Genomic DNA, 25,689 nt, shown 5'->3' on the forward strand with positions numbered 1-25,689 from the left:
ACAAATTATTAGCACCAGAAATAAAAGAGGGAACATCACTACAGATCCCATGGAAATTAAAAGGATAATAAAAAAATACTGTGAACAGCTCTGTGCTCAGAAATTTGATAACTTAGATGCAATGACCAATTCCTTGAAAGACAAATCTGTCAAAACTCACACAAAAAGAAACCGACTATCTGAATAGGCCTATATCAAAGAAATTGAACCAGTAATTAGTAACTTACTTGCTCAAGCCCACAAGGGAAATCTTTTAATTTTAAATTCTAACACAAGGAGAATTTTTAATTAACTACAATTAATTAGCTAATTAATTAATGAGGTTACTCTTTCTGGTGTGGTCAGCCCCCATCCTAAGACTATTTGGTGTAGCCAGCTGAGGGAGGAGGGAAAGAAAGAGGGGCGCTGGGAGGAGAGGGGAGGGGAGAGAAGAGAACAGACAGGTCAGGAAAAGAAGCTTTCTTTTGAAAAGCTGATTAATTTCCCAAGCCCCTAACCACTACCCAGTAAGAATGGCCATTTACTTTACCCTTCACATTAGTCGGAGTGTTTGCTTCTTAAACTTTACAACTACCCTAAAAGATGTTCAGGACTTTGTAGATGAGGAAACAGAGAGTCAAGGCTGCCAAGTATAGGACCCTAAGTCCCTCAAGATAGCAAAAAGACTCTCAGGGACCAGAAACCAGGTCTTCTGGCCCCACATTCCTGTACTTTCCAATATAATTTACAGGCTCTGTTTTTCACATGTAGGTCAGTCAGGTCAGTCTTCACTTTACTCCAAGTCTGCAAATTGTAGACTTTTCCTAAAGAGCTCGCAGTCTCTTTCCTACTCTGTTAAGTTCTCAGGCTTCTCATAAAGTTTTGTGATAAATTAGAGAGATGCATATCAGCAACTTTGGAGCCTGTGAACAACAATCTTGAACTGAAAATTATTGTCAAAGGGATATGCAAATTTTTGCTTCCTTTTGGAATTTTGTCATAATGAGGCAGTCACTTGTATCTTAGACTCTTCCTTCCTAGACCACCATCACCACTCCCTATTGGTGAAATAACATGTATATCAAAGAGCTAAGAAGGGATCTTCCTGACAGGCCTTACTTCATGCAAGCAAGGGGTTAATGGGCTGGCCATAGTAGGCTGGTGGGAAGTGGGGTGGGCCAGGGGCAAGGCATTTTGATTCCACTTTAGACTCTGCCCTGCACCCAATGCCTAGGATTGTGCTTTTTGTCCATTGCTCCAATAAAACCTCAACAGCTAGCAGCTCTTTATCTGATTTCTTACTGAACATTTACTGGGAAAAAATAACACAAAATAAAACTAACATTGGCTAAAACTGTATGTGGTAAAATTTGTCGTAGATGAAAAACTGAACGATAAACATAGGAAACAGGCTTAGCAGAAAAAATTATTCAAAACAAAACCAACAGTATCTAAAATTGCACATGATTTAAAATGCTTATTAGCTGAGAATGAACAGAAGAATCAAATCTTAACATATTTATCAAATTTGACCTGAGAAACAAGTTTGGTAGAAATAATTTCACCAAAGAAATCTCAATCACAGAATGTACAACTAGATAAAAGTTGAGTCAAAATAAATGAATCACACCAAAAAATTAATTGATCCTAATAATAATTCTTGTGTTCAAACAAATAAAAAATAAAAATTGTTTAACTATTTATGGAAATGTTATCAAAGAACTGAATTGATTTAACAGAGGCTGATCCTATAATAAAGCATTTTCAATAAAAATCCATCAATTTTGGTGTGATTCTTATTAAATATTTGTGTTTATAAAAAAGATAAAATATCTATGGGGTAAGTATACAAACTGAAAATTAGCAAGGTCAAGTATTTTGCCCTTTTGTTCCTTTTGGTGGGACTGATGTAAAATTACATAAGCATTGGGGCACCTGGGTGGTGCAATCGGTTAGGCAGTTAAGCATCTGACCTGGGCTCAGGTCATGATCTCAGGGTCCTGGTCCTGGGATCAAGCCTGTCCTGTCGTAGTTGTAGGGCTTCACATTGAGTGATTCTCCCTCTCCCTCTGGGCCGCCTCATTGCGCATGCACACTCTCTCAAATAAATTTGAAAAAATATTTTATTTATTTATTTGAGAGAGAGAGAGTGAGGGAGGGAAAGAGAGAGAAAACAAAAGCATGCACCAGCTGGGGAAGAGGCAGAGGGAAGGAGAAGCAGATTCCCCATTGAGCAGGGAGCCCAATGTGGGGCTCTGTGGGGCTCAATTCCAGGATCCTGGGATCACGACCTGAGCCAAAGGCAGGCACTTAACCGACTGAGCCACCCAGGTGCCCCAGTACATAAAATCTTTGAAAGAAAAGGGAGAAAAGAAGAAAAAAATTGCACAAGCATTAACTTTAGCAAATGCAAGAAGTTGCTATTGAGAATAGGACCAATATCTACAAAAAGGTTGCCAATGCAGATACTTTGCATTTGGTTCACGTATCACCTTGAATGTAGGAAAGTTGTCTAATTCAACTTTGTGAGTCCTGCTTGGACTTGTCTTGGGCCTGGGACTTGAAGCAAGAAGAGCAGGCAGCGAGTGAAATGGCTGGAGCCCCCTTACCTCACAGGTCCTTATAGTGGCCTGTAAGGCCCTACCTGATCTAGATCCCCTCCTTCTGTGACCTCATCTCCTTCCCCAGCCCTCCCTCCCCCCACCCAGAGCACCCTTTCTGGTCACATCTGTGGCAGAACAGAGTTGGGTGAGGTGGATGAAAGGAAGGAAAGAAGTATGTTAAGTAGTTCTGATCCAAGTCATAAATGAGTCAACATCCAGTTACCTGATTTTGAGACTCCATGTAACAGGTGGGCATCTGCTAGCTATTAGAACCAAGTTCCCACCCTGAAACCCAGATGAATCCACTCTTGTTCCTGCTATTCCAACATCACTATGGTTACCATCTTTTCCTACCCAAACTAATTCTTAACACACACTGATCAGAATCTGCCCACCAAACTCCATTCCATGGTGGAGGCAGCCACCTGCTACCAGGCCAACCTGGGCTGACCACTAAAATGGCTATCTATCACAAAACTCCACCTGTCAGAGGAAGACCCTATTTTTGCTCTGGTCCATCTCTGTTTGCCTGAGCTACCACCATCATCTACAGGCAATGTGTTCGGTCTATGCAACCAAACTTCTATTACCCACTCTTGGGTCTGCCTCCACCCCAGGCACCTGCCCCAACCCAGTTGATGTGTCTGATTCAAAGTCCAAATGCTCCCTGTCTGCCACATCCTTGCTCTTTCTCTGTCCAGCTGTAACAAGATGAACCTCAGGCTGGCCTCCTTTTTAGAGCAGCATTTGCTGTCAAGCCCATTCTAACTCAGCCAGGCAGAAGTCCAGCAGGCCCAGATGGATATTTGGTGATATAGAAATGGCTGTGAAATTTCTGTAAGGGATCTCTGGATTAAGTTCAGGACAAGAGGAAACTACAGATTACATGTGTTGAAGAGGTCAGGAACAAATTCTCACCAAGCACCCACTATGCAGACAACGCCTCAGCACCAAACCTTTCTTCTTTCAAACAAAACAGAATCATTCTGCTCTGGCATCCCTCCTCCTACACCATCTATTCCTTCTTTCATTATTCCAGTCATATTCACAATTGATTTCTCGTAGAATTCCATTTAAATCTTTCAATTTACCTGGCAACTCTAAACCCACAAGTTGTTCAATAGAGTTAGCTTTCCAAAGGAGTTTTAAATTTCACAATTAATAGACATGTTACAAAACAAAAATAAAACAGAACATCACACTGGATTGAAGCCATCTCATGGATCTTTTTGTTGTTGTTGTTCTAACCAGAAGTGGGGATTTGTGATATAAGCAGCTGCTACAAAACCAAACAAATGACAGGACTCGACTCAGAGTTTGAGCCTACCCAGGGGCTGAATTATGTTTGCTTTGAGGTTTTGTAAAAGGTCACGAGGCCTAACAAAGTTCAGATGAAACTTGGCTGTTTCTCCATTAGGCTCTGGCTCCCAACTTGTGGCGTTTCATGTGGTTTGGAGTTTTCAAACACAGCGCTTTGCACAGCACTAATAAATGATTCTTTCTCAGCATGGAAAGCAATTAAATGTATGGCCTCTTGGGTTTCGGTCTTAGAATTAGTATTTATTTATTAGGAGCCGGGAGAAGGGCTAAACGGCCTAGAAGAGGGATCACACATAATGAGGTGGGTGAATTTGCTGAAGACACCACATTTTAGATGACTGGAGGCCTGAAAAGCAAGAGAGGAACTCCTGAAGAACCAATAAAATCAGGCCACTGGGAAACTTGCTAATGAATGGAATTTAGCATCAGCCTACAAGGAACACATTAGAACTGCTTACAAAGCCCCAGGGAAGGCCACGTGAAAGGGCCACAGCACCATCTGTCTCCAGCCTGTGCTGGCCACTCTGAAGGGGTCCCATAAGCCTTTCAGTTCACAGAGCTTCATCTATGAGCAAAATTCTCCCCAGCAGTCAGCTTGGATCCCTCTGACTCAATGTTAGGAGAGAGGTTGGGAGTTCCCTCCAAATCAGTCTACCTCTGGCTGGTGCCTTTCCAGAAAAGGGATATTGGGGCACCTGGGTGGCTCAGTCAGTGAAGCATCCAACTCTTGGTTTCGGCTCAGGTCATGATATTAGGGTCCTGGGATGGAGCCTTGTGTCTGACTCCACACTCAGCAAGGAGTCTGCTTAAGATTCTTTCCCTCTCGGGGCGCCTGGATGGCGCAGTCGTTGGGCGTCTGCCTTCGGCTCAGGGCATGATCCCAGATTCCCGGGATCGAGCCCCACGTCGGGCTCCTCTCCTGGGAGCCTGCTTCTTCCTCTCCCACTCCCCCTGCTTGTGTTCCCTCTCTCGCTGGCTGTCTCTCTCTGTCAAATAAATAAATAAATCTTTTAAAAAGTGGGATATGTTTCTTTGCTAGGGCTGCCATACAAAGTACTACTATTAAACAACAGAACTTTATTTTCTCACAATTCTAGAGGCCAGAAGTCTGAGAAAGAGGGGGCAGCAGATTGGGTTTCTTCTGACGTTTCTCTTCTTGGCTTGTAGATGGCCATATCTCCCTGTGTCTTCAGGTGGTCTTTCATCTGTGTGTGTGTCTGTATTCTAATCTCCTCTTCTTATAAGAACACAGTCATGTTCTATTAGGACCCACCCATATAATGTCATTTTATCTTAATTACCTCTAAAGACCCTATCTCCAAATACAGTCACATTCTGAGGTACTAGAGGGCAGGACTTCAACATAAGAATTAAGGGGGAGCACAATTTGGACTGGAATAGGGGCATCACACCCTTTAGTTCAGTGATGTCATCTGTTCAAGCTGTACAACTAAACCAACTCTCCAACCCCTAACTGAGAGTGACCAGGTGACACAAGGCTTTGACTGACGGACCACTCATCTCCTGGCACCTCATGCCTTTGACTAGGTTCAGCCAGCTTGATCAAAACCTGAAAGAGAGAAAGTAAAACTGCAATATAGCAGGCCTAAATGTGCAGGAGGAAACCATAGTTGTGCTCACTTATTTTTAAGGACAAGTATCTGCTTATGGGGACTTGGTAAACTAGAATAGGTCTATAAAGAACATTCTCCAAATAATTCCCATGTGAGCCCAGGGAATCCACTATGGCTTTAATGAACATTTACTGAGCAGGTAAGAGTCACTGGAGGTACTGTGGAGTACTCCAGCACAGAGGTACTCCACAGCTCCAGCACAGAGCTGTGACTAGTCAGGGCTTACATTTTAGTGGAATATTCTGACAATGAATAAATAATTTGATAAATAAGGCACCTAGACACCTAACAATGATTAGCAGATTGATGGCATTAATGGTGCCAGTCCTTTATCTGCTCCTCTACCCATGTCATTTGCCATGTGACTTTGCAGTTTCTCCCATCAAGAGATGGGGGTCTGTTTGGTCACATGACTCACTTTGGCCAATAGAATGGTGGTAGTTGTGACAGAAGCAGGAGCTTGGTCGAGAGCCTGCACCTCTCTGAGTCTGCTCTTTCACCTGGGTCATTATACTTAGAGCCAGCGTGGGCTGGGAGAAACCTGGGGAGATGAGCTGCATCAAAAACCATTTGATTACCAGCCAATCCCCAGATATGTGAGTCCTCAGCCAATAGGTTACGTGGCCCCCCTATGAAAGCAAGCCCAGTTGAGCCAGAAAAAGTTCCCAGACTAAATTGCCAAACTATAGACTTCTGAGATAAATAAATACTTTTTGTTTGAAGCCTCAGAGTTTGGAATCAGTTTGTAACACAACATAATTATGGCAATATAACTGATCCAGGCACTGAAGGCTCCCGATAAATCTAAACATTACTGAAAGAGGTAGCACATGAAGGCATTATTGGCATTAATACTTTTGTGTGTATAAGGCTCTGAGAGATGGGATAAAGTCGAGACGGAGGCTAGATAAAGTTACGGGATAAACGTAGAATAGGAGATGGGATGATGAACAAACTGACGGAAAGGTTGAAAGAGCCTGCTTATCATACTTCTGAGGGCTCCCTGTGGCCTTCAGTATAAGATTCAGATTCGTTATTCACAACAGACGAAGTCCTCCTGTCTGGTCCCTGCAGTTTCCCCTCCAGATCCACTCTCCTGTGACTCATAGGGGCCTCAGAGTCTGTGGCTACCAGGACCATGGCCACCAGCCTCCTTGTCTTCTGGCTTCTGGTTGGGTTTGCCAGTGAAAGGCAGGAGCAACAGATTGAAAGTTGGGAGGACAAAGACATGAGAGTTTTTGTGCCTCTGACTCACTCCCCGCTAGGCTATAGTTTGGCCACGGCTGTGTTTTTATTCTTTTTTTTTTTTTTTCTTTTTTAGGAGGTGGTTTTCTCCTACAGTCATAACTCTCACCATCTCTCAGTGACTCCTTCCCATTGTCCCCAGGCCTAAGGGTGGTTACACTTCTTACTGCTGCTAGTCCTGGGGCACTTTATCACCCCATGTTGCTTTCCCTTAACCCAGCCCAGAAATTGCCAAAGGACCCCTCATTCAAACTTTGTAAAAGGGCCCTTCTATTGCCCCTGTAAGAGTGCCATCTGTTTCCTGCGAGGACTTTCCAGAGCACAACTTTTCCAGTCTTTTATATTGTGCCCACTCTCTTCCGCAGACTCTATACTCCAGCACAGTTTCACTCCCTGTCACACTGCCATACCCTTGCTTCTCCTGTACCCTTTTCCCTTTTCTTAGGATGCTTTCCCCCTCTCATGGCCTGACTCTCACACAAGCTAAAAATCTGAACTCAAATGTCACGTTTTCCAGGAAGACTCCCTGCTGCCCCACCATCACACCAGTTCCCCCATACTGGATTAGGCTCCTCTGACGTGCTCCTGCAATTGCCTCAGGGCACCAGTCCTAATGTTTAATGCTCATCTATGAACATGTCTAAATCTCAAAACAGTGGCCTCCCAAAGATGTCCACATCCTAATCTCCAGAACCTATGATTAGCTTATGTTATATAGCAAGGGGGGATTACATTTGCTAACCAGCTGACTTTAAGATGAGGTAATCCTGGATTATGCAGGTGTGCCCAATGTAATCACAAGTGTCCTTACAACTGGAAGAGGAAGACAGAAGAGTGAGAACCAGAAAAATGGCTATGGGAGAAAGATGTGACTGGCCACTGCTATCTTTGAAGACAGAGGAAGGGGCCACGAGCCAAGGAATGTGGGCAGTCTTTAGAAGCTGGAAAAGGCAAGAAAACAGATTCTCCCCTAGAGACTCCAGAAGAAACACAGTCCTGCCAGCTCCTTGATTGTAATCCAATGGGAGCCATTTTGGACTTCTGACCTCCAGAGCTGCAAGGCGATAAAATGTGCTGTTTAAGCAGCTAAGTTTGTGGTAATTTGTTACAGCCCCAATAAGAAATGAATATAATTAATTGTGAGGGTCAGATCCTGGAGAACAGGGATCATGTCTTTGGTTTGCGTGTTCCAAGCTCCTCTCACAAAGCTTGTCTTGGAGTAGTTCTCAGATATATTTGTGAAAGAAAAGTTAGGTTACAAAATTATCTTGCCTACCTATATTTTCAGGATCCTTCTGGGTCTGTGGTTCACATAGCAATAGTTTATCTGAAGGAAGAGATCTGCATTTGCCTATAGAACAAAAAATTGCATTTGATTATCAATCTACTATGTAATCATTGAGAAAAATAATTGTGCCAGTTGCCAAGAAGTGCGAGGATGCAAAAATGTGAAGGCACCCACAGTGTCCTCCCTTGTAGGGGAGCAGCTGTGGTAACTAACAATGAACTGCCTGGGGACATGCCCAGCTCCCCAGATGGGCAGGGAAAGAACACATTGTTCCTTCCCCTGGAGCAGCTGGCCCTGGTTTGGCTGGATCTGGATTCCTGGGCACTGGTTGCTACAGTTTGGCAAGAGCCACCTTCCAGCCTTGCATTTCCAGAAGAGCTGTTGTATTACTAATCTGGAGCAGACACCTCCTATCATCACCACAATCTTGTTCTTACAGCAGCACCAACAACAGACAATCTGCAAATCCCACAACCTGTTCATGAAATGAGAGCTGATGCCTTGGTTGAAAGTCTCTTTGACAATTCTCCCCACTCACTTCAAGCACTGAAACAGAAGTCCAGAGCTCTGGGGTCTAGCCTGGCTCTGCCTTTAACCATCCACGTGACCTTGATTGAGTCATGTCTCATTGCTCACCTAAGAAGTGGAAGGGATAGACTTCTGTGGTCACTGCAGGCTATTGCATTCTGAGTCTATGACAGTTATATAATTCCCAAACACATTTCAGCTTGGAAAACGACAGTGACAAACTGTCCCCAGTAAAGAGAGCATTTCATTAGGACAGAAAAGGAGAGCTAGAGTCTGAGAAAAGAAGAAAAGAAGGAAAGGAGGAAGAGAAGGAGGGAGAGAGGAAGTCAGAGGGAAAGAGAAAGAAAAACAAAGATGAGGAGGGGTGGAGAAAAGGAAAAGAGGGAGGGAGGGAAGGAATGAAGAAGGAAAGGAGAATTTATTGAGCACCTGACAAGGACTAGCCTCTTTTGTTTGCCTCAGCTCACACACATCCCAGGCCAGAGCCTCACAAAGTTTTCTACCAAAGTTCTCTGCCCTCAGAGGAGTGACAAGGATCCCTGGGAATCCAGTCTGTAGCAAGTAGGAAAGCTGAAGTCTCATTTAATCTTAAAAATTAACATGAATTTTGTGTTCTACTCCATAAACAGGAGCTTTGTTTCTGCTGTGGAGTAAAACAGTTGCTACAGGAAGATGCAGTGTATTAATGAATCCTGTGGCATGCAAACCCCCAGCCCACTTCTGTGTCTCCCTAAGATGGGATCCTCCAGTTTTGGAGGCATGGACCTGGGGGGTTGAGAGACAAGACTTATTCCACAACCCCATCCAGGTCATGAGAACACTGGGAGGTTACCCAGTTTATTAGAGCCAGAGAAATCAAGCAAATAAAATAAAAGTCAACTAGCCCAGAAATGTTTGCCTCCAGAAAATCAGGATGATAGGTTTACCGGGGCAGACCTGCCTCCCTCACAGTCCGTGCCAGAAGACACTGTCTCTGTTTATTACCCTGTCTATGGCAGCAAGACACTCCGTAGCATTGTCAGCAAGTTGTTAAGGTAGATTTGGGGGTGTTTATTTTCAAAAGCAGTAGAAGTCGGGGGCAAAAGTCCTAGGGAATAGAGATCACATTCTTGGGGGTTAAGCAGGCAGACCTAGCCAGAGAGAAGGTTTTAGCTGCCAGCAGGAGGGGGACCAGCTGGGACTTAGCCATGGACCCATCAGAGTAGGGAGTCGACCCCATGTGAGAGTTCTGGAAGGCCAGCCAGGACCAAGTTGAGATGCAAAGACATTGTGGTGAGTACAGCAAGCCCTGTAGATGACCTGCAGGCTGCTGTAAGGTGAAAATGAGCTAGTACATGCCTGACACATAATAAGGACAAGTGTTTGCTAGTATTATTTTTATTCAGGAGTGAGGTCACCTGCCCCCGGTGGCATAATCAACCATCATGAGAGAAATCCAAAATCATTCAGAGGCTGGAGGCAGAAAAAATTGGAACAGACCCAGAGGCCAAGAAGTCTTACTGAAGCTGCTGGAAAGAGATGCAGAAAGGAACTTTTTCCCCCGGGCTAATAGGAGTTAAGACTTGAAGACGAAGGATTCATGAAGTTTTCTGGGTACAAAGGGATGGAACATCATAGCACTAGGATTGGCAAGAAGAGCAAGTAATGGGAAAACGGAGAAGGGAAGTATGATGTAGGACTTAAGCACATGGACATAGGTTTGAATCCTGACCACCACATCTGGTTGTGTGATTTTTGGCAAGCCGTGTAAGCTCTCTGAGCCTCTGTTCATCCTCTTTAAAATGAGGATAATTAGAGTACCTTTCCCACAGGATTGTGCGAGATTCAAGTGGGCTAATTCTTGGGACCTAATAAATGCTCAAAAATGCTAGTTTTTCTTACTGTTAGCTGTTATGTAGCAATTACATAACAGTAAATGGTGCTTTGTCTATATTAAGGTTCTGAGATTGGGTAAGGAGAAAAATGTGCTAGGTAAAAGAAATGCTTCTTCTGTGTCCCTAAATTTTATTTTGGAAGAGTCAAGTGTTAAGAAGGAAGAAGAGGAAAAATGAGGAGGGGTGGGAGCATCAAGGAAAGGGGAAGAGAATCGGAGGGAGAGAGGGAAGAAGAAGGAGAAGGAAGATGAGGGAGAGGAGGAGGGGAAAAAAGAGGAAGAGGAAAAAGAAAAAAGTGGTGGTGGAGGAGAAGATGAAGGGGAGGGGAGGAGAGGAGAAAGAAAAAGTCAAAAAAGAATAGTACTGGTAATTATCAACAAGGCAATTTAACATGAGAACATTCCAAAACAAATCATCAATTGGCCCCTTCTTCTCACTTCCCTCATTCTTCAGCTCTTCCCTTAAATGTTAAAGTTCCTCTGATCCAATTCTCTTCTCCCTTTATTAGATCTTCTTGGGCAACCTCATCTACTCCTGTGGCTTCACTTACTACCCATTCTTTAATCCTCAAACATTTATTTTCAGCCTAGATATCTCTCTTAACCTTCAAACTCTTACTTCCAGCCACCAACTGAACATCTATACCTGGACTGATCCAAGTCAACACATACAAAACACATCTTGAATCTCCCCATAAGGGACCTCCCCATTGAGGTTGAGGGCACCCCATCTGCTCAAGTCAGAAATGTGGGAATCGTCTTAGCTCCGACATTTCTCCTGCCTTAACTTTTCTTGAAGCCTGTTTCAACTTTTAATTCTTGTGTTTACTACCTCAGTTTCACACGTAGTCCTCAACCAGACCCTGGGAACAATCCCCCAACTGGTTTTTCCACTGCCATGCCCATTCCCATCCAATCCATCCTCTATGATCAAACAATTGTGATGTGATCCATGACATTCCCTGACAAGTATTTCAAGGACTCCTCTTCTGGTGTACAGGATAAAAATATAAATTCCTTAGCCTTATATACAAAACTGTTTGCTTGACACCTGTCTATTTTTCTAACTTCATCCATCTTTCTTTTCTCCACTCCCTAACCCACATGCACATATACTTAAATTCCATCCTGACTGAACTACTTATTTGAAGATATTCTTTATTCTGTTGGAGAATTTCCAATTATTTCATCTGCCTGGCAAACTCCTGGCCAAACTCAAGACGCTGCTGCTCAAGTATTACCTCCTATGGGAAGCTTTCTCTGACTTTGCTATGTGAACAATTAAGAATTACTATACCACATTTTTTTCTATAACTCTGCCACAGTACTTAACATATTATGTGTTTAGGTGTTTAAAATATGTGCCTTTCCAACTGGACTGAGAGCCTCTAGAGGGCAGGGGTTGTGCTGTATTCATCATTATATTCCCAGTAGCTAATAAAATGGCTGGAACGGAGTGGTAATCAGTAGTGATTTGTTACATGTATAATTGAATGAATGGATGAATGAAGAACATTTAGAACATGAATATAGTTATACCTATGAGCCAAATCCCAACTAACCAGAATTTCAACAGATTTAAAACACACTAAGGTTTAACTCTCTTAGGTTTTTAGAAAGAGGGAAATAAAGAGCTCCCTCAAAAGTACAGCAGGTACTCAGATCGTGCCACCTTGGAGGTAGTGTCTGATGAGGAGACTATAGGCCATCCAGAATCTGCTCCACAATCCTGGAATTCCACGTGGTCTCAGACTTGGTGCTCAGGCTTGGGAGAATGCCACTTTATTAATTATCCATAAAAACATAACTGCCTAGGACTTTAATTGCCAGCTTTTCATAGTTAGCATTTTTTTAGGGGGAGAATATATGGGGAAAATAAGATTATAATCAGAAGTTAGGCTTGATAAACATGGAATAAGCAAGGGATCAGCCCAATTTATTCATCCATCCAACCACGTAGCACAATATCTCTATCCTTGCTGAGCAGGTGGAAATGGGCCCAAAGACCAGCCAGAGTGCTGCCTTCTCTAGAGAGTGATAGAGACACTCTGAAAAATTCTACCTCTTTAGCTTCTCATTTTCTAGACTTTATGCAGTCAATCCCATTATATTGGCTGGGAAGCCACAACTGACCAGGTCTTGATTTTAGACAAGACTAGTGACAGTCATATGCACTCCTGATTATCCTCAGGTTAAACATTTCAGCCATTTACATTCAAATTATTGGCTAGAGAAAGTCAATTTTTTTTCATAAGACTGATCTCACCCAAAATAACTTTTCCTAAATTTCTAGCGGGGATGAGGGGGTTGGGAGTGGGTGGTGGGGGCTTATAGTTATGCCTTTGTGCTGAATTGACTTTCCTTTTTTTATTAAAACCGTTTTTGGATTATTAAAGCTTTACTCTGGTGGGAAATATTTGACACAAACTGGGAAGCTAAATAGAAAAAAAAGATACTAGTTAATAGTAATAATACAAATTTAGCTGACGAGCCTTCCTGGGGCTCAGGTGTACAATGGAAGGATTTAAAATCTTTTAAAAAGATGAACCCACCGCAGTAGACCATGATTTGTCAGTCTCTGAACCTGGAGGTATCTGTCTTTTCCACAGCATCACATGGAACTGGTTCTGGAGCTGGGTAGGAGGAGACAAGCGGGCTTGGACTAGAGAAGGGTGGGCAGCATCCTACAAGAGGGTTTGGAGGCTTGGTTTTGGGGCAGGACCATTGGAAAGGGGAAGGCCCCTTGGGTGTGACACACCTGCAATCTGAAACATACACAAGTATATGTTTCACAGAGAAGCCCAAGATTGCTCATGGTTTGGACATGGGATTAGAAGGTCATGTTCAAAAAGTGATTCCCAAGAATCCCCAAAGAAAAAAAAACTTGGGTTAAAGCATCCTTCCAAGAAACACAAAGCAATTTCCTCTCTCAATGAGAGATAAGATAAATAAGGAAACTTCTTACCTTGGCCTTTTTCTCCACCCTACTTCTAGTTTTTCCAGATGCTTATAGTCACAAGATAGTCACAGTGATTACCCAGAAGTAAAAAATGAAGGATTTTGTGTGTATATGTATATGTTCTGGGTCTCCGTGTGCCATCTGAACTACATCCTCAAAAGAACATTTGCCTAGCAAGGAATGAAGATGTCCAGATCACTCTAAGCAAATTCTGATTGAAGTATGACCAAGGGAGGATCCAATTTTTGTGGGGCTGAATACATTTGGAGATTCCACTCCAGTAAAAATAATACAAAATGAGTGTTTTTATTTAAGAAATATTTTATATTTATTTTTAAAGTAATAAAATATTTATAGAAAAGTTAATGTTTATTTAGAATAAGAAAAGTAATTCTAACAAAGTACAATTCTTAAAAGATGACAAATATCACAGGCATCACAAAATCCAGAAAATTAACCTAATACTATTGTCATAGCATATATTCCACTAAATATTATTATATTTTATTACATTATTATTGTTAATTAACTTCTGATTATTAACTTTGGGCAATAAAGAAGCCAGACAGATTTTAAGCAGAGGAATCACTTAATCAGATTTATATTTTAGACCTACCCAGAGTCACAAAGCTGAAATTCTGCTCAGAAGTCTTGTACACATAGTTCTTTTGCAGAGAATGTTTTGTGGCAAAACTTTCTGAAATTATTGCATTATGTTGTCATTTGTAAATGAAGGAAACTTGTCTTTTCCAGTTAGACATATTTAAAAATAACTTCAAAACACATCTTATTTTTCCACGGCCTTATTTAGGGAAACGTCTTTAAAAGCAGAACACCATGCACAGAGCAAATTACTGACTCCCTGACCAAGAACTGGTGAGAGGGTCAAATTAGATCAAGACCCAAGTTGGCTCCAGACACAAGGATATGAGAGAATTCTGTCCTTTAGACACAGGAGAGACATCTGCTGGTGGGACTCAAGAGACAGGCCCAAGTTCTCAGAAGGGCTTCCCCAGCAGTGCAAAAGTAGGGATTTTGTGTGTATATGTGTGTGTTCTAGGACTCAATGTACAATGTGAGCTGAACCCCAAAAGGAACATTTGTGTAGCAGGGAATGCCAATGCCTGACCACTCTGAGTCAACAAACAGAGCCCTAGCAAGGTTCTCCCTCAGGTAAAGGCCACCTTCCTTCTTCTACCAATCTTCTTCCCTTCCTTCTTCTACCAATCTCCCTGCTACTTCTTATGTTCCATAAATGAGTTTTTAATTGGTTTAGTCAAATGCCTACTTTCTGCCCAGCTCTTTCCTTGTTCAGAAAGAAGTCTCATGCTGTGAGATAGAGTGGATTATGTGGGGCAACCCATTAATTTGCCCAAAACCCCTGTCTTAGTCTGTTCAGGCTACTAAAACAAAAATACCATAGGTGGGGTGGCTTAAACAACAAACATTCATTTCTCACAGTTCTGGAAGGTGCAAAGTCCAAGATCAAGGTGCCCCCAGATTCAGCATAGTCAGGTCCACTTCCTGGTTCGTGGACGCTCACCCTCATGACCTAATCACCTCCCCGGAGACCTCACCTCCTAACACTATCACTTGGGGTTCTGCTCTCAATATATGAATTTGGGGGGGACAAAAACATTTAATCCATAACACCCACCAAAATCCTAGCTAGCTGACAGAGAACTCTTTCTAAAACAGGCAACTCTGGATACAATTCACAAATGAAAAATTAAGTTCCTGATATGAGTTCAGAGAGTGCTGAGTGCTTTGAAGAAAACTTTAAAAGGGAGAATACAGTGATAGGGCCTGGTATGTTAGGATGGCCAGAAGGCCTCTCCAAGGACATGGCATTTGGGCAGAGACCACCCCTGGGGAAAGTATGCCAGGTGGAAAGAACACATAGGAAGATCTGGAAGGTGAACTGAGCCTGGCAGGTTTGTGGGCTTGTGAGGCTGGGGTGGCTGGCATGGAATAGACAAGAGGAGGAATGTGAGGACCATAGACAGGGGTCAGATCATGAGGGCTCTAACTGTGATGGGTAGATTGATGTGATCATCTTACCCACTAAGAATATGGCTGGCTGATGGGTATAGAAAAGGCAGTGGGAAACAGGGGTTCAGTTAGGTGTGTGTTACAATGGTACAGACAAGAGGCAAGAGGCAAGGCTGGCTGGCATTGGGGGTGGTGCCTTGCCCTGGGAGAGAGAATGGTTGCTAAAAGCATCTCAAAGTAGAGGACAGGACCTGCAGATGGATGGGGTCTGAAGATGTGTGGGGTATGAAGGAAATAGAGGCAATTAAAAAAGTTGTGGCACTCAACAGTGTGCTGTTAGCTCTTTTCCCATAATTTCACCAGTGATATTTTTTTCCTCTTTGCTTATAAGCAAGGATGTTAAACTGTTTTACATTTCTTCATTACTACTGAGGTTAGACATGTTTTGTGTTTATATGCTATTTGTGTCCAATCAATTGCAAAAATAATACTTTAAGCTTGAATTGGTGTTTTTTTTTTTGATAATAAGAATGGGTGCTGTCTTCTCCAATAGAATGAATTTCACAAAAGCAAAGAACAGAAATACTTCATTTATTTTAGTTGCTACTCTATCATTGATATCTAAAATAGTGCCTATCATATAGTCATGATAAAAATTATATTTTTTTGAGGAGGCAAAACACAAATTTTTTGCATAATGGAAATTATATATTCAGAATTGGGATCTAGAAAATTCATAGTAAATTTCCCGGACAGGGGACAAAGACTCTCATGTCTGTATTGCCCTAATGCCTGCATGTTGGCTCCTCATCTTTGCTTTCAGTTGGTCCAGTCAAACTTGGGAACTTCAGCAGTTCTTAATTTTAGTGTAGATTTTCATTTTGACTCAGAGAGGTGGCTTCCTACGGAGGCCAGGCAGCATGCCTACAGCGATGACCACAAGTGATGAGAAATCAGAGCAGGAACCTGAGAGACACCTGCCATGTTCAAGAAAAGCAGCAGCATGCAGATGACCCACTCCTGACAGTTCCAAAGGCCATCCACAATGGTTTTCACTGGGCTAACATCAAGGTGTCGTCAAGGCTGTATTCCTTCTGGAGGCTGTAGGAAGGTATCTGTCCCCTTTCCTTTTTAGATTCTAGAAGCCAACTTCATTCCAAAAATTACTAACCCTTAGATACTTTAATATGTGCCAGGCACTGTTATAAGTGCTATTAATACAACCCACTTACAGATTTTTTTAAAAAGCCCTGAACCACAAAGAGGTTAAGTAATTTGCCCAAAGTCGCACAGCTGGTAGGTGGCAGAGCTAGGATTTGAATCAAGACAGTCTGACTCCAGAGTCCAGCTCTTAATCACTGTATTCTACTGCCTTTCAACAGTAAGTACCAATATATATTTGAGTATGGATTTTAATTAATTTTGCAATCTGTTAAAAGTAAATGTATATGCACACACACAAACACACACACACATATGTGTGTGTGAGTGTGATATATATGTGTGTATTTGTTTAAGGTTAAGTATTTGGAAGAGAAAAATGAAAACGATTTAATAACTATATAAAACCAAGCTAAATTAAACAAACTCACTGTAGAAATACAGGATATATTCGCTACAAAAGAAAAATTATTTAAAATCCATTTTGTTAGTAAATTGAAAAGAGGCTTAACACAATATTTCACCCTAGAATTATGCTTCAAATTCTCAACGATGAAATCCCCCTATGGTTAATGAATGACCTAGAGATGTTAAATGAAGCTCTAGAATGAACATTAGTCTCCCAGCTGTCTACTACCCTTGACAAAACTTAAATCCATTCTGTACTCCCTGCTAATTAATCTTCTCAAAACAAGGCTGAACACACATCCCCATCTTCTTCTCCTTGACAACCCCTCATCATAGAACAGAAATTTTCCTGTTGAAAGAAGTATGCAGGGAAAATGACTCCAGCATTGGCTCCCAGGAGTGCTAAGTGTGAAGCTCAGCTGTTCTGGCACCTAGCAAAGTGGCTATGGGAAAATCATTTAGTCTCTACCTCCTCCCCCTCCCATGTCTCAACTATAAAATAGGAATCCCGGGCAGACACAGGGCCTGAGTAAGCCAAGGTATATCTGATGGTTAATTTTATGTGTCTATTTGACTGGTCCACAAGGTGCCAGAGTTTAGTCAAACATTATTCTGGATGTGTCTGTGAGGGTGTTTTTGAGTGAGATTAACATTTGAATCAGCAGCCTGAGTAAAGCAGATTGCTCTTCCAATGGGCCTCATCCAATCAGTTGAAGGCTTGAATAAAACAAAAAGCTGACTCCTCTGAGTAAGAAAGAATTTTCCTCCCTGATGGCCTTTGACTAGTGCATTGGCTTTTTTTCCTGGCTTCAGACTCAAACTGAAACATTGGCTTTTTTGCACCTCAAACCTGCCAATCTTCAGACTAGAACAGCACCATTAGCTCTGCTAGGTCTCTAGCTTGCCAACTCGCCCTGCAAATCTTGGGACTTACCAGCTTTCATATCCCATGAACCAATTCCTTATAACAAATCTGTGTGTGTATATATATTATATGATATTATATTTACACACATATTATATTTACACACATATATTTACACACATATTTGCACTATTATATTATATTATATTATATTATATTATATTATATTATATTATATTATATTATATTATATTATATTATATTATATTATATTATATTATATTATATTATATTATATTATATTATATTATATTATATTATATTATATTATATTATATTTGTGTAATTAGGGCAAGTTAAAGTCATTTGTCTATGCCTCCCTTTCCTTGTCTTTAAAACAAGCAATATGTAGTTTTTAAGGCTGTTCAGAGGATTAAATAAATAAGTTACATAAAGCACCCAGAACATGGTAAGCTTTCAGTAAATGGTATATGCCATTATTATTCCTTTTTACAGTAGTCTAAAACACAAATGCTTCATGGGACCAGAGGAATAATGTAAACGAATGAAGGAAGCGGGGCATAATTTATCATAGTAATGTAAGGCTGCATTTTAAAGCAGCATCTCTTGGTTCATTCACGTTCAAGAACAAATGCTGTTGAAATGTTGGCCTTTTTCAGTTCAATAAGTTTTTCACCCCATATATTTTTCATCTGCATACCAGTCATAGATCTTACTATGGTTCACTTCATAATGGCAACTTAAATTATATTCTTTGACACAGACACATTGATTGCATATTGACTAGATGGGTGTTGTGTCTCCACATCATATTCATGACCTCATTTCCTCTCAGCTTCACCTATACCTGGACCCTTGACCATTTGTTTCAGCCCAGTCTCCTCATCAGTGATAATCTCTACATGGACACCACTCAGTTGCCACCGTAGCAGCGAATTTCGCAAAAGCACAAACCCAAAGCCCCTTTAATCATTTCCATGTTACCTTCCTCTTACCTTGAGCTTCATGTGACCCTGTGGCTGAGGCATGAGATGCCATAGGTCCATTCGGCATTTATGCATGTCCCATGCATGCCCAAACCAGAGTGTGGGGAAGTTAGTGCTCATGAGGCAAAAATATGACAATATTCCTATTCCCAGATGGACTGTTCTGAAGTTCATACAACCCTCAGAAAACGGTCTCATGAGTTTGAGATGGTCAGTTGCATTTGACATCAAGTGGTATCCAGATGGTGATGTACCCTCATATTTGCACTTGTTCCTTTCCTGACTACTCCCATTTCCCCCAAGAATTTCACTCCCTAACAAAGTAGTAGCACATAGGCTTTTATTTTGGTTTCTGCATCCAGACGAACCTAGTATAAAACAGTGGGCACTGTGAGTGACCCTAGAAAGCAGACTCTCAAGCCTAGATTCTGGAGGTAGATTACTCAGTGGTCTGAAAACACAAGAGACATCACTGCTCGTGGTAACTGGGGTGATAACCCTTGGCTTGCAATGGCGTCACAAGTACTAGGGATTTCACCTGGGTTTAGTTGGGATAAGATGCAAATAGAAGATAAGACACTGAGTTATTCAGTACTGTGGCACTTGAATAATATGTGAGCTATGAAAATAATGGATTTGTGCAGGGCTGACTTCTTGTGATTATATTGGAAGCTTTGAAAACATAAATTAATAAGTTTGGAACATCCACTGAGAGCCAGAAGGCTTTTATGGCTGCTTTAAAGAGACTCTCATCTCTTTCAGTTTCAACGTATACTATGCTGAAAATTATGCCCAGGATCTGATTGTAAGAATGGCAGAACTGCAATGAGAACTGGATATGTAGACTTAACAGGTCTTAACATGTCAAAGTTAGGGTCCTGAAAGGAAATGTGGTCCCCTAAAATATGGAATAGGGATATTTAGGTGGATAAGACTGAGAATCTTCAGGGAGATGGGAATTAAGGAGGGCACTTGATGTAATGAACATTGGGTGTTATATACAACGGATAAATCACAAATTCTACCCCAGAAATTAATAATATGCTATATGTTAAATAACTTGAAATAAAATAAAATTTCAAAAAAAGACAGAATCTTCAAACCCTCAAATCCCCTGCCCTCCAGGCCAGCAAAAGTGGCTCTCTTCATGTCAGAAAAGAAAGTTCCCCTTGCCTGAATACCATATAATGAGCTCAGCTGAAGCAGCTGCCTCCCCAGGTGATACTTGCCCCCACCACTCTTCATTGCCTTCCAACTGTTAATAAAAGTTAGGCCTCCAAATAATCTAAAAGAGATAGTACAATCCCTGAAGGACGAAATGTCTTGTACACTGAAAGAAATGCAGAAACTGCCTAATATGTATGGCAGGAAAGGGGAGAATATGTTTGGGGTAGATTTGGAGAATGTTAGCATTCGGGAGTAAACTACAAAACCTAATAGTTGAGAATTCACTGTTAGAGGACATTCACTTTTAACTCAGGATTCAATGTTTGACAAGGATACCTAGAGCTGGCCCTAATACTGTGCAGGGATGGTGGTTATTTGAAACTTAGTTATGACAGTGGTAGCATGGTAAGACTTCTTTTGGTGTGGCAACAAAGACTCTCTCTTAACCAAACTTTAGTCAGGCTCCTCTAAGCCCCTTTATAAACTAGTCCTCAACTTTGGGTTTCTGTGTCTGTCCTTGTAAAGTCCAATTTATCAAAAAATCTTGCTAACTCAATTTCACAAGAATCTCCCCAACCCTTGATATCTGACCACTCATGATATCTGATCAAATTCCTCATCCTCCACCCTTGATATTTGATCATGATAGCCTGCCTTCAGTAAGAATCCTGTTAATTCATTTTAGTAAGAATCCTCCTACCCTCAATGTCTCCTCATAGTAGTTTTCTATCCACTGACCTCTTCATTCTGCTTGTTGGCTACAAATTCTCAGCTGTCTTTGCTGTATTTGGATCTCTCTTCCCTACTGCAATGCTCCTATTGCAGTAGTCCTAAACAAAGTCTTCCTACCCATTTTAACAACCATGTGAATATTTTTTTATTTAACATTGGTACCTAGAAAGAATTCGGATGTCTGAGAGAGGTGGGTATAACAATACATTGAATATTTACAGTCAATTTATTTTCAATAACGGTGCCTTGCTGAAATGGGGAAAAGAATAATCTTTTCAACAAATGATACTGGGTCTACTAGATATCCACATGCGAAAAAATGAAGTTAAACCCCTACCTCACATCATATATAAGAATTAACTCAAAATGAGTCAAAGACCAAATGTAAGAGCTGGAGCTATAAAATTCCTAGAAGAAAATGTAAGTGTGAATCTTTGTGACCTTGGATTAGCCAATGATTTCTTAGATGTGACAACAAAAACACAGGCATCAAAAGAAAAATAGATAAACTAGACATTATAAAAAATTTTTAATTGTGTTTCAAAGAGAACATCAAGAAAGAGAAAATAATTCAAAGAATGGGAGAAAGTTTTACAAATTATATATCTGATAAGGGATTTGTATCTAGAATATTCAAAGACCTATTATAATTTGATAACAGAAAGAAAAATAATTAACCTAATTTAAAAATTGGATTTGAATATACAGTTCTCCAAAGAATATATACAAATGGTCAACCCTAAAAAGATGCCCAATATCATCACCCATCAAGGAAAGGAAAACCGAAGCCAAAATGAGATACTACTTTACACTCACTAGAATGACTATAATAAAAAAAACAGATAATAACAAGTGTTGCTGAGGATAAGGAGACATTGGAGACACTGATGGGAATGCAAAATGATGCTGCCACTTTGGAAAATAGTCTGACAATTTCTCTAACAGTTAAACATAGAGTTACCATATGATCCAGCAATTCCACTCTTAGGTATATACCCAAGCAAACTATAAACATAAGCAAACACAAAAACTTGTATGTAAATGTTCATAGTAGCATTAGTAATAATTAAGCCAAAATGTAGAAATGTCCACCGATGAATAAATAAAATATGATATACCATATAATGGAATATTATTCAACAATAACAAAGAAAGTAGTGATACATGCTACAATATGAATGAACCTTGGAAATATTATGCCAAGTGAAAGAAGTCAGTTATAAAGAACCAAATATTATTGGTTCCATTTATACAAAGCATCCAGAATATGCAAATCTATAGAAACTGCAAAATAGCAGTTGCCTCAGGATAGAGGCTTTGAGAGGATTGGACGGTAATGGCCAAAGGATGCAGGGTGTTAGTGGGGGCAAGAAAATGTTCTAAAACTGTGGTGATAAACAGGTGTTAGAATACTATGTTAATATACTAAAAGCCATTTGATTGTATACTTCATTGGTGAATTAAATCTCAATAAAGCTGTAAAAAAAAAGTGTCAACTATGCTTATGTTACCCGAGTTACCTGAGAACTCTCTACCTGACTGTGTTCCTGGCAAGGCCCAGAGAACATTCAATTCACTAAGTAAAGCATTAAGGAATTCAAGGTAGACTATGCTGAAAATTATGCCCAGTAAGAGGAGCATTGGCATAATTGAGAAACTAGGGGATGGCTGTTCTCTGCAAGCCAGTATACTAGTAGGAGATTAATGATACTGAGTATCAGTGAGAATGATGGGATTCTAGAATAGCAGAAATCAGGCAAGGAGGACAAACACGTCAGAGGCAAGGTGAATTTAATTATCATAATGACTTAATCCGCAGGGATCTGGTAATAGAGAATAGATCATGACGTTCCTGGGGGCAAAATAAATGAACTACAAAAGTACGGCTCAATTTGTATAATCTGAAAAAGTCAAAGGTTAAAGAGTTGAAGGCTAATGATTGCCACCACAGTGAAAAACCCAGTTTTCAGATTTCAGTCAGTTGACAGACCCAGAGCCTTTTGATTGAAGCAGGGCCTGGGTTCCCTTCAGGTCCATCTTTTAGAAAGCCTACTGAATGCCCTCTCCAAAGAGATCACATGGGGTGTTAACCAGCACACTAAGTCCTGGGGTAGAGGTATAACAAGGAATCCTTGAATGAAAAAGTTGATGGAGAAAATAATGTATGTATCCAGTAAAGCCAACCCTCCCTTCTTTTCATTTTAAAAAGAAGCAAATGTTAATACGAAAAGGTAGTGAGTCAATACTGATAGGACAAGAGTAAATATGTGAGGGAAAAAGAAACAAAAGGAGAATGATATTGCTAAGACATCTAACTAATTGGACTAATTGTTTAAACAAAAGTAGAACAATAAATCAAATATAATGAAGGCATAAGAACCTCAGGTTAAGCAAATGACAAATAGAAGAAAGGGGGAGTCATGAAGCACAAAAATGTCTTATCCTCCACAGAGGAGAGACCAAAGTAATTGTGTTTAAAGGTACAGATCTAAATTAATGATTAGAACACTAAACATTTGCCAAGGTAGCTGTGACTGATTTTACGGTAATAAATTAATGACTACTGCAATTAAGAATGTTTATAGCCTGTTTTAAATTAATCGTAAGTAATGGTAAGTATAGGACTTTAACTTTTAAATTATTCTAATATGAAAAAGAAAACATTACAGTCCATTCATCAGAATTTATAATATAAAGGAAAAAACATTGGAATTCATACCTAATAAAACATAAGGAAAACAGAGGACCGAACAAATAAAATAAAGAACAAACATTATTTAATTCACTCATCAAAGGACATGCTATTTGATTATATAAATTCATGATGAATTTAGAGATGTACAAAAAGCACGAAGATACTGAAAAGCTTAAAATATAATATGAGCAGACATTATTAATAAACTCTTGGAATACAAAAGGAGAACATTATATTATGATGGCAGATATAGATTAATTATAAAGATATAATATTAAAAGTAGGCTTGTATGCATTTAATAACCTACAACCAAAAAGTACATACAGACGGGAAAAAAGTGTTAAGAAGAGAATTAACAGAAACCACATTGTACTTAGGGATTTTCATTTTTAGAAATATATAAAAATACAAATTTTAATTAGTACTTTAACTGTCAAATATTATTCAGCAAACATTTAAAAGAACATCACAAACAAATGTTTATTATCACAGAAATGGAATTATGATGCATTATTTAAAAATCCAATAAAATGGCCACATCAAAAATCTTTCAAATAAAATTCACTTGCTCAGCAAATGCTAGGATTGGCCTATTTTATTCTCAATAATGTACTCAAATTCAAGAACAAAGCAAAGAAACCCACCACTACCATTTTAATTTTATTATTGTATTGATTTTTACTAATGCAAAATGTTATGACAAATAAAATGAATACGTATTAGAAAGAGAGAGACAAATTAATAGTTGAAGATGACATGCTTAAATATATGTATTAGTCAGGGTTCTCCAGAGAAACAGAATGAATAAGATATATATGGATATATATAAAAGGAGATTTATTACAAGAATTGGCTCACCTAGTTATGGAGTCAAAAAATCACGAGAAAACCCACTCGAAGTCATAAAAGAACTTATGTAAAGGAGTAGAGTTCAAGATAAATCCTGAAGTCAATATTGCTCCTTCCTAGTGTCGATGACTATTTAAGTAGTACATCAGTTTTAGAAAAACATAGATCCAGATCTCATTTACAATATGGATTTTATAATTTCCTAACAACATAATAGGAGTTACTTGAGAGAAATTTGGAGTTATTTTAAAAGTATCAATATTAATGTAGTATTTTTAAATTTTAACTATATAGAAAAATTTGTCACCAAGTATATAGTATTTTTTAAAATTGCAAAAATTGACTTTTCTGCCCATGTTATTTTGAAATTGGATGCAGTATTAGTAAGAATTTGAAAAAATGCTAATAGTTTACAAGAAAAATAAACATGAGAATGACAAAAATTCTGAAATAAAAGCAACAAGTGTATTTACTTCTATTAGTCATTAAATCCTATCATAGATGGTAATTAAAATAGAGGGGTACTTATGCAAAATAAAAAGCATTCCATGAAACAAGAGTCCAGAAAGAGACTCAATTATCTATAAAAACTCAATATGTGATAAAGTATGCTTTCTAAAATAATTATAAAACAATTTTTTTATTTTAATGTTTTTTATTATATTATGTTAGTCACCATACAGTACATCCCTGGTTTTGGATGTAAAGTTCGATGATTCATTAGTTGCGTATAACACCCAGCGTACCATGCAATACGTGCCCTCCTTACTACCCATCACCAGTCTATCCCATTCCCCCACCTCCCTCCCCTCTGAAGCCCTCAGTTTGTTTCTCAGAGTCCATAGTCTCTCATGCTTCATTCCCCCTTCTGATTATCCCCCCTTCTTTATCCCTTTCTTCCCCTACCGATCTTCCTAGTTCTTATGTTCCATAGATGAGAGAAATCATATGATAATTGTCTTTCTCTGCTTGACTTATTTCACTTAGCATTATCTCCTCCAGTGCCATCCACGTTGCAGCAAATGTTGAGAACTCGTTCTTTCTGATAGCTGAGTAATATTCCATTGTATATATGGACCACAACTTCTTAACCCAGTCATCTGTTGAAGGGCATCTCGGTTCCTTCCACGATTTAGCTATTGTGGACAATGCTGCTATGAACATTGGGGTGCATATGGCCCTTCTCTTCACTACGTCTGTATCTTTGGGGTAAATACCCAGTAGTGCAATGGCTGGGTCATAGGGTAGCTCAAATTTTAACTTTTTAAGGGACCTCCACACCGTTTTCCAGAGTGGCTGTACCAACTTGCATTCCCACCAACAATGTAGGAGGGATCCCCTTTCTCCACATCCTCTCCAGCAGTTGTTGTTTCTTGCCTTGTC

This window comes from Ursus maritimus, unplaced genomic scaffold, assembly GCF_017311325.1.
Source record: "Ursus maritimus isolate PB19 unplaced genomic scaffold, ASM1731132v1 scaffold_9, whole genome shotgun sequence".
In the NCBI taxonomy this organism is placed as follows: domain Eukaryota; kingdom Metazoa; phylum Chordata; class Mammalia; order Carnivora; family Ursidae; genus Ursus; species Ursus maritimus.